Below are 6,266 nucleotides of genomic sequence, written 5' to 3'. Positions count from 1 at the left end.
TTTTACATTTTTGCAAATATTTTTAACATCTGGCTTCATGGAACAGATCGTGGGACTTCTCTTCTTTGTTGCTTTTGTTCAAGGAGTCTTTTGAACATAGAAATGTTTCTTTGCCACTTTGTTTGAATACTTTGTATGAATACAGTCCCGAAATCTCTTGTACATCATGAGTTTAACTTTGGCTGAAGAAGAACGTTGAATGTGTAGCACATCATCTTTCTGCTTATGGCCAGTTATTCTTTTACCTGATCCTGAGCTCCAATTATTTTGGGGTGCACAACTAAAGAACGTGAACAAATCACAATTTCTAATTCGCTCATAGCCTTCGCCATTTTTGTCCTATTATCAATGACAACTACTGATTTTCCATTCTACACACGTTTCAGAAACCACATTCACTATCTTGTTAACCATGTGTAAGACCCAGAAATATCTCAGCAACCAAACAGAAATATACTTAAAATCATTATAAATCAAATAAAAAGGAACCTGAGCATTTCTTCACGTCCGAATGTTTTGTGTACAAGATAGAGAAGTAGTATATATAATAATTCTGTGCACAGAATAATTTTTCAAAATATGTTTCCTAGAAAGAACTTTCTGGAATAATAGCTTGGGAAAATTCTGAAAATAATTCATCTTCCCCTTCTTAAAATGGTTCACAGTATTTTGTAGTCTGTTTGGCAGCTTTGATTTAAGGTTTTGGCTTCAATAGACTCAAAACGAAAAAGAACTTATCTTTTAAAAGTATTCTTATAAAATATGTTGCTTGGAAGTTCGATCCGTGGGAACCAAATGTGTTTGGGACACCTCATTTCTGACACTTTTATAATTTTTTTCCCTGCTCTTTGCATTCATTATTATGCCTGGATCAAAGATGATTTACCATAGAAGTTGTCAGACATGATTTTAGAGGGTTTTATCACCACCTGAAGAAATTTAAGTCAGCAAAGTTGTCGATCTTTTAAAATACATCTTCACAAACGTGAAGAATTTTCAAGTAATATCTTTTCTTAAAAGATGCCTGACCTAAATGGAATTAAATAACTAAAAACTAAAAATACAGTAATTAAAGATTATTTTCTTTAATAGTATGAAGTCTAGAATACCAAACCATTCTACAAAGAATTTCTATCTAATCGAATATTTGCTCTTTTGCTTCACGTTATTATTTACATTTTTGCAAGTATTTGTCAGTTCCGAGAACATTTTCTTCCTAATGGTATCTAATTAAAGCACTTTTAATATTCATATGCCTTTTTGGGTGTAAAAGGCATGCAGATATGTCCCCTCAGAACTGAAACACTTACTGATTCCTTCAGCGGCTGGGAATGTTGAGGGCAGGAAGCTAAGTGCCCCCTTCCAGAGGAAAAGAGCTGCATCACCTGTGGTCACGGCCCCTTCCTGGGGCAGCCCACATCCAACGACTGGTCATAGTGAAGTTTAAAGGCCCAATCCCCTTGCCCTAATTCAAGACATCTCATCAGAGCCTTCCAGCTCTAGGGCTCCCTGTGAGACTGGCCGAAGCCTTTGTTATGACTGCGTAATAGTTCAAGTTCTCCCACAGCTTGATCTGCCTCTTTTACACCGTGACACGTGTTAGGCCTGAGAGCTCTCCCCTAATTCATTTCCTGAATTCTAATTTATTTTTCAGAGTCCTCTTCTGAAACCCCCTACAGCCCACAGGCTTTTCCAACCATCATTAATTATTTCAGCCTCTTAGTCCTGTAATTATATAATTATACACTCACACACACATTTATACTTTGACTGACTAATACCATTTTAACCTTGAACACAAACGCAAGATTTTTACTCCCAGTTATACTGGGATGGTTAAATTTGAAGTGACTATTAAGATCTCAATGTAAGGTGGAAGCAACTTGACTTGTTCAACATTACTGATGTTGTTATGCTGGTTAGAAGTGATGGTAACCCAACTGATTACATATTCATTGAGCCCACACAAGTTCTGGGATGCCAAGAATGACCTTCGAGGTGGCATTCAATGTATCAGCCTTCAAAAGATGGAGGTAAGGCTGAAGTCAAATAAGAAAATGTGAACAAATAGTGTGACCGAAGCTGAATTTTAATGCAAACCAAATATGGGTATATTCGTGTGTGTTAGTGCGTGTGTGTACTTAAGCATGAAGTAATGTATGGGAAGACACACAAATTAACGTGGACACTGTATTGCTTTCCTAGGACCCCCAAAACAAATTACCACAACCTGGGTGGCTTAAAACAACGGAAATTCATTCTCTCACAGTTGCGGAGGCCAGAAGTCGGAAATCAAGGTGTCAGCGGGGCCGTGCTCCCTCTCCAGGCTCCTCTCTCGCTTCTTCCAGCTTCTGGTGGTTGCCAGCGACTCTTGGCACTCCTTGGCTTGTAGCTCCATCTATCACTCCAATCTCTGCCTCCATCGTCACGTGACCTTCTTCCTCCCCACGTGTCTCCTCTGTATCTTCAAATCTCTCACTCCTTAGAAGAACAGCAGTCATTAAGTTTTGCCCTAATCCTGTAAGACTTCACCTCAACTCGCTTTCCTCTGTAAATTAAGGGAATTAAGACTTCAACGTATCTCTTTTGGGGACACAACTGGACCCACAACAGATCCAATATCTGATTTAGCGGGGAGAGGCACCTGGGGAGTGGGCAAGAAGGGAGGAGTCAAGAACACACAAGCAAAGGAGAAAAGAAAAGTAGGGGAAGGAGGGGAGGCAGAACGCAGCAGCAATCGCTCTGTAAGTATAAATTGTCTTGTTTATGTAAAATTCTGCGCATGTACATAAAGAAATTAGAATAGCGAGCTAGTTCTCGTTTCTTGGTAGAAATGATAACAGAAAATCCTTTTATTGACCTTCCTATGTGCCAGACACTTTTAAGCACTTCACATATAAGGACTCCTTTAATCCTCATATCTCAACCCTGCGATGTAGGTACTGTTATGATCATACCCATTTCACCGATGACAAAATTAAGGAATAAAGAGACATAGCTAGTAAAATGGCTGAGTCAGGATTCGAACCCATACAGTCCGCTTCAGAGTCCGTGCTCTTAACCACCTCGTTATATACAATAGAATCCTGTTTTTGGTAAATAAAAACACTGTATGTGCATATGAATGCTAGTATATTTTAGAAGACTTAAAATAAAGTGTCAAGATAAAAAATGACATCTTGGATTCTAATCAGCTCTGATGGGAAGTCACAAATACACGAATGCTCTGATCTACCTGTACTGGGTCACATGCCCAGACCAAGTGTTTGGGGGGAAGAAAGAAGGGAATTAATATTAGGATATTAATATTAACTAGAACATTCTTGTTAGAGTCACAGGGAGAGGGTTTCTCATAAGGAAGAAAGGCTGTATTACCTGGGGAGGGAGTGCACAGCAGCTAAGGGGCTGGCAGAAAACACACACACTCCAGTCTCCTTGAGCCTCAGAACCACCTTCCCTGTCTTTTGTTGAGAAATGAAGCAACTGAAGAACCTTCGCTCTTCAGATAGAACAGAAGATAATGGCCCAAGGGTTAATTAATAGTGGGCATGAAATTTGTCTTCTGAGAGAGAGAGAGAGAGAGACAGAGGGGCAGAGACAGAGAGAGAGGTGCGTCCTGTCCACCGTTCCTGCAAGTCCATCAGGGCAAGCTGCCACCTGGGATTATGTAATGGCACAAAGGAAGCGTCTGTTTTATTTGGATCATCTGGTATTTCGGATGCTCTGCCAGTCTGAGGATTACCACACCTCTGGGGATTAAGTGGTGCCGCAGGATTATCTGGGGTTTGAGGTTGATCCCTCACACTCAGGGATTCTCTGCTACTCTGATGTGCCTCGTGCCCTGGTAAGTTCTTGACTCAGACCTACCTTAGGGCAGGTCGAAGTGTCTTCCTGACCAACAGTTCCTGTTCCAGGAACTTGGGGACGGCTTTGTGAAGGACGGGATGTTCCTATTTTTATATCAGCACGCTGTTCTGAGGAAAAACAAGAACGGTGGAACTCGTGTCTCCGGAGTGGATGGGAAGAGTGGTCCCCATATCTCACGGGTGCGGGAATTATGGATGTTAGTTATCAGGACTGACAACAATCTCATGAGGATGTCCGATGAGAATGGTGCCGCCGGTATCTACACCGCTGACGGAAACGGTACATCCTTACTCTCAGGGGCTGATGGGAATGGCGGGTCCTGAGTCACAGAGGCTGACGGGAATGGTGGCTCTCGCATCGCAGGGGCTGATGGGAATGGTGCACGTGAGTCACAGAGGCTGACGGGAATGGTGGCTCTCGCATCGCAGGGGCTGATGGGAATGGTGCACGTGAGTCACAGAGGCTGACGGGAATGGCGGATCTCGCATCGCAGGGGTTGATGGGAATGGGGTAGATCCTGCGTCGCAGGGATGAGAATGAATGGTGGCTCGTCAGTCTCAGGCGTTCATGAGAACGGAGGGTCATGAGTCTCGGGCATCTGTGGGACTTGTAGCCGCTGAATCTGGGGTGCCAAGGGATTTGCGAACCCTGTATAATAGAGAATAATGGAAATAGTGGTTCCTGGGACTCACTAACCAATGAGAATGGAGGCCTTGTTCAGGAAAGAAAGAGAGTTATGTTTTGCGGTTTGTTTGTTTTTTATCCCAGAGGCTTAAGCAAGTCCCAGCCTAACCCATAGCCATATATTATTCATCCATCTCTCCATTCATTCGTTTAGCAACCATTTGTCTGAGCCCCTGCTCTGAGCCACACCCCATGCTGGGTGATACTGAGGACATAGAGATGACTCAGACCTGGATCGTGCCCTCAGTGAATTCTCAGAGACAGATCCAGACACCGAGAGTCGCAACGCAACGGGATCAGCGTCACGCCGAGGAGACACAGCAGGGTGATGCGATTTACCATCCTGCCCTGCCTGACTAGGGGACATCTGGGGTGATCGTGAAATGACACTAATTCTGGAAGCCGAGTCCAGGTGCAGGGTCTGACAAAAGGTCCTTTTTATCGTAAGTGAACCTGTGCCTGACAAGTCTAACGGGTGCCCAACGTCAATACCAAAGAAGCTGCACATTTTCGCAGAGGCAGCCAGCCCACCTCGAAAGACAGAGCATGGACTTTGCAGCCAGACAGGCCTGGGGTCCATTCTTGGCTCTGCCATTCACTGTGTGCGCTTGAGCAACCCATTAGTCAGCCCCTCAGTTCCTCGGCCTTACACGCAAATAAAACAGCTCCCAATAATAAGATTGCTTGATGATTTAACGATATAACAAATACCAAGCCCAGGGCATGTTCCCAAGGAGACTTTCAGTAAAGGGCATGTTTATCGTTATTGTTATTATTCCTATCATTAGTAATTAATAATACATTTTCAAACCTCTACACGTATTTATTAAATATCCGGGTTCAGAGGCTTAAGAGCATTGGAAGAAATCAGTAGAAAAACGACACCCAGTGATCTGCATATGCATTAGCATTAGTTTCTTCATGTAAAAAAAAAAAATCTCCCAATTGATCAAATCAGTATAAATCAATTTCTACAGTGGAATACTATACAGCTGCTAAAATTAATGAGGTAGCTCTATAAGCACGGATATAGGAGGATTGGCAGGACCGTGTTTAAAAAGCAAAGTGTGGAAGAATGGGATCCCGTCTGGGGACAAAAAAGAAGCGGTGGTACAATACATGTGCATAGATGCAGAGAATTCCTCGGGATCGATACACGAGAAATTGGTAAGCACGAGCTGTCCCCAGAGAGGACTGGGTGGCCCCAGGGACCAGGTGGGAGAGAAATGCATGTTCACTGTCAGCCCCAGAACTGGATACCCACCCCTGCCTGGACGTCTTCTCTAAGTGTCCCTCAGCCCCTAATGTGCACTAGGTTTCAAGCTGTGCACAGCATCTCCCCTCTCCTGTACCCCCCGTCTCCCTCCTGGTTCCCCACTGGGAACAACGCTTGTCCCCTCGAGTCCTGGGCCAGGCTTCTTGTTGTTGTGTCCTCTTTTTCCCGTCTTTCCTACCTGTCACCCACCCCACCCCCAGCCTGTCAGTGGTCAGTCGTCCCCCTCCTCACATTCGCTGCCCCGGCCCCTCCTCTCCGTCCCCAGGGTCCCAGCCCCAGCTCAGGCATCCTCCTCCCCAGCCTCCCAGTCACACCCCAAAGGGCACGGGCGGGGGGCGGCTGTTCGACACCCGGATCTGACCCTGCCCCTCCCTTCGCTCGCAGCCCTCCACGGCTCGCGTTCGATCTCGGAAACGGGCCCCCGGCGCGGCCTCCAGAG

The sequence above is a fragment of the Pteropus alecto genome, unplaced genomic scaffold, assembly GCF_000325575.1.
Source record: "Pteropus alecto unplaced genomic scaffold, ASM32557v1 scaffold41, whole genome shotgun sequence".
Taxonomy (NCBI): domain Eukaryota; kingdom Metazoa; phylum Chordata; class Mammalia; order Chiroptera; family Pteropodidae; genus Pteropus; species Pteropus alecto.
This window is presented reverse-complemented; position numbering follows the sequence as displayed.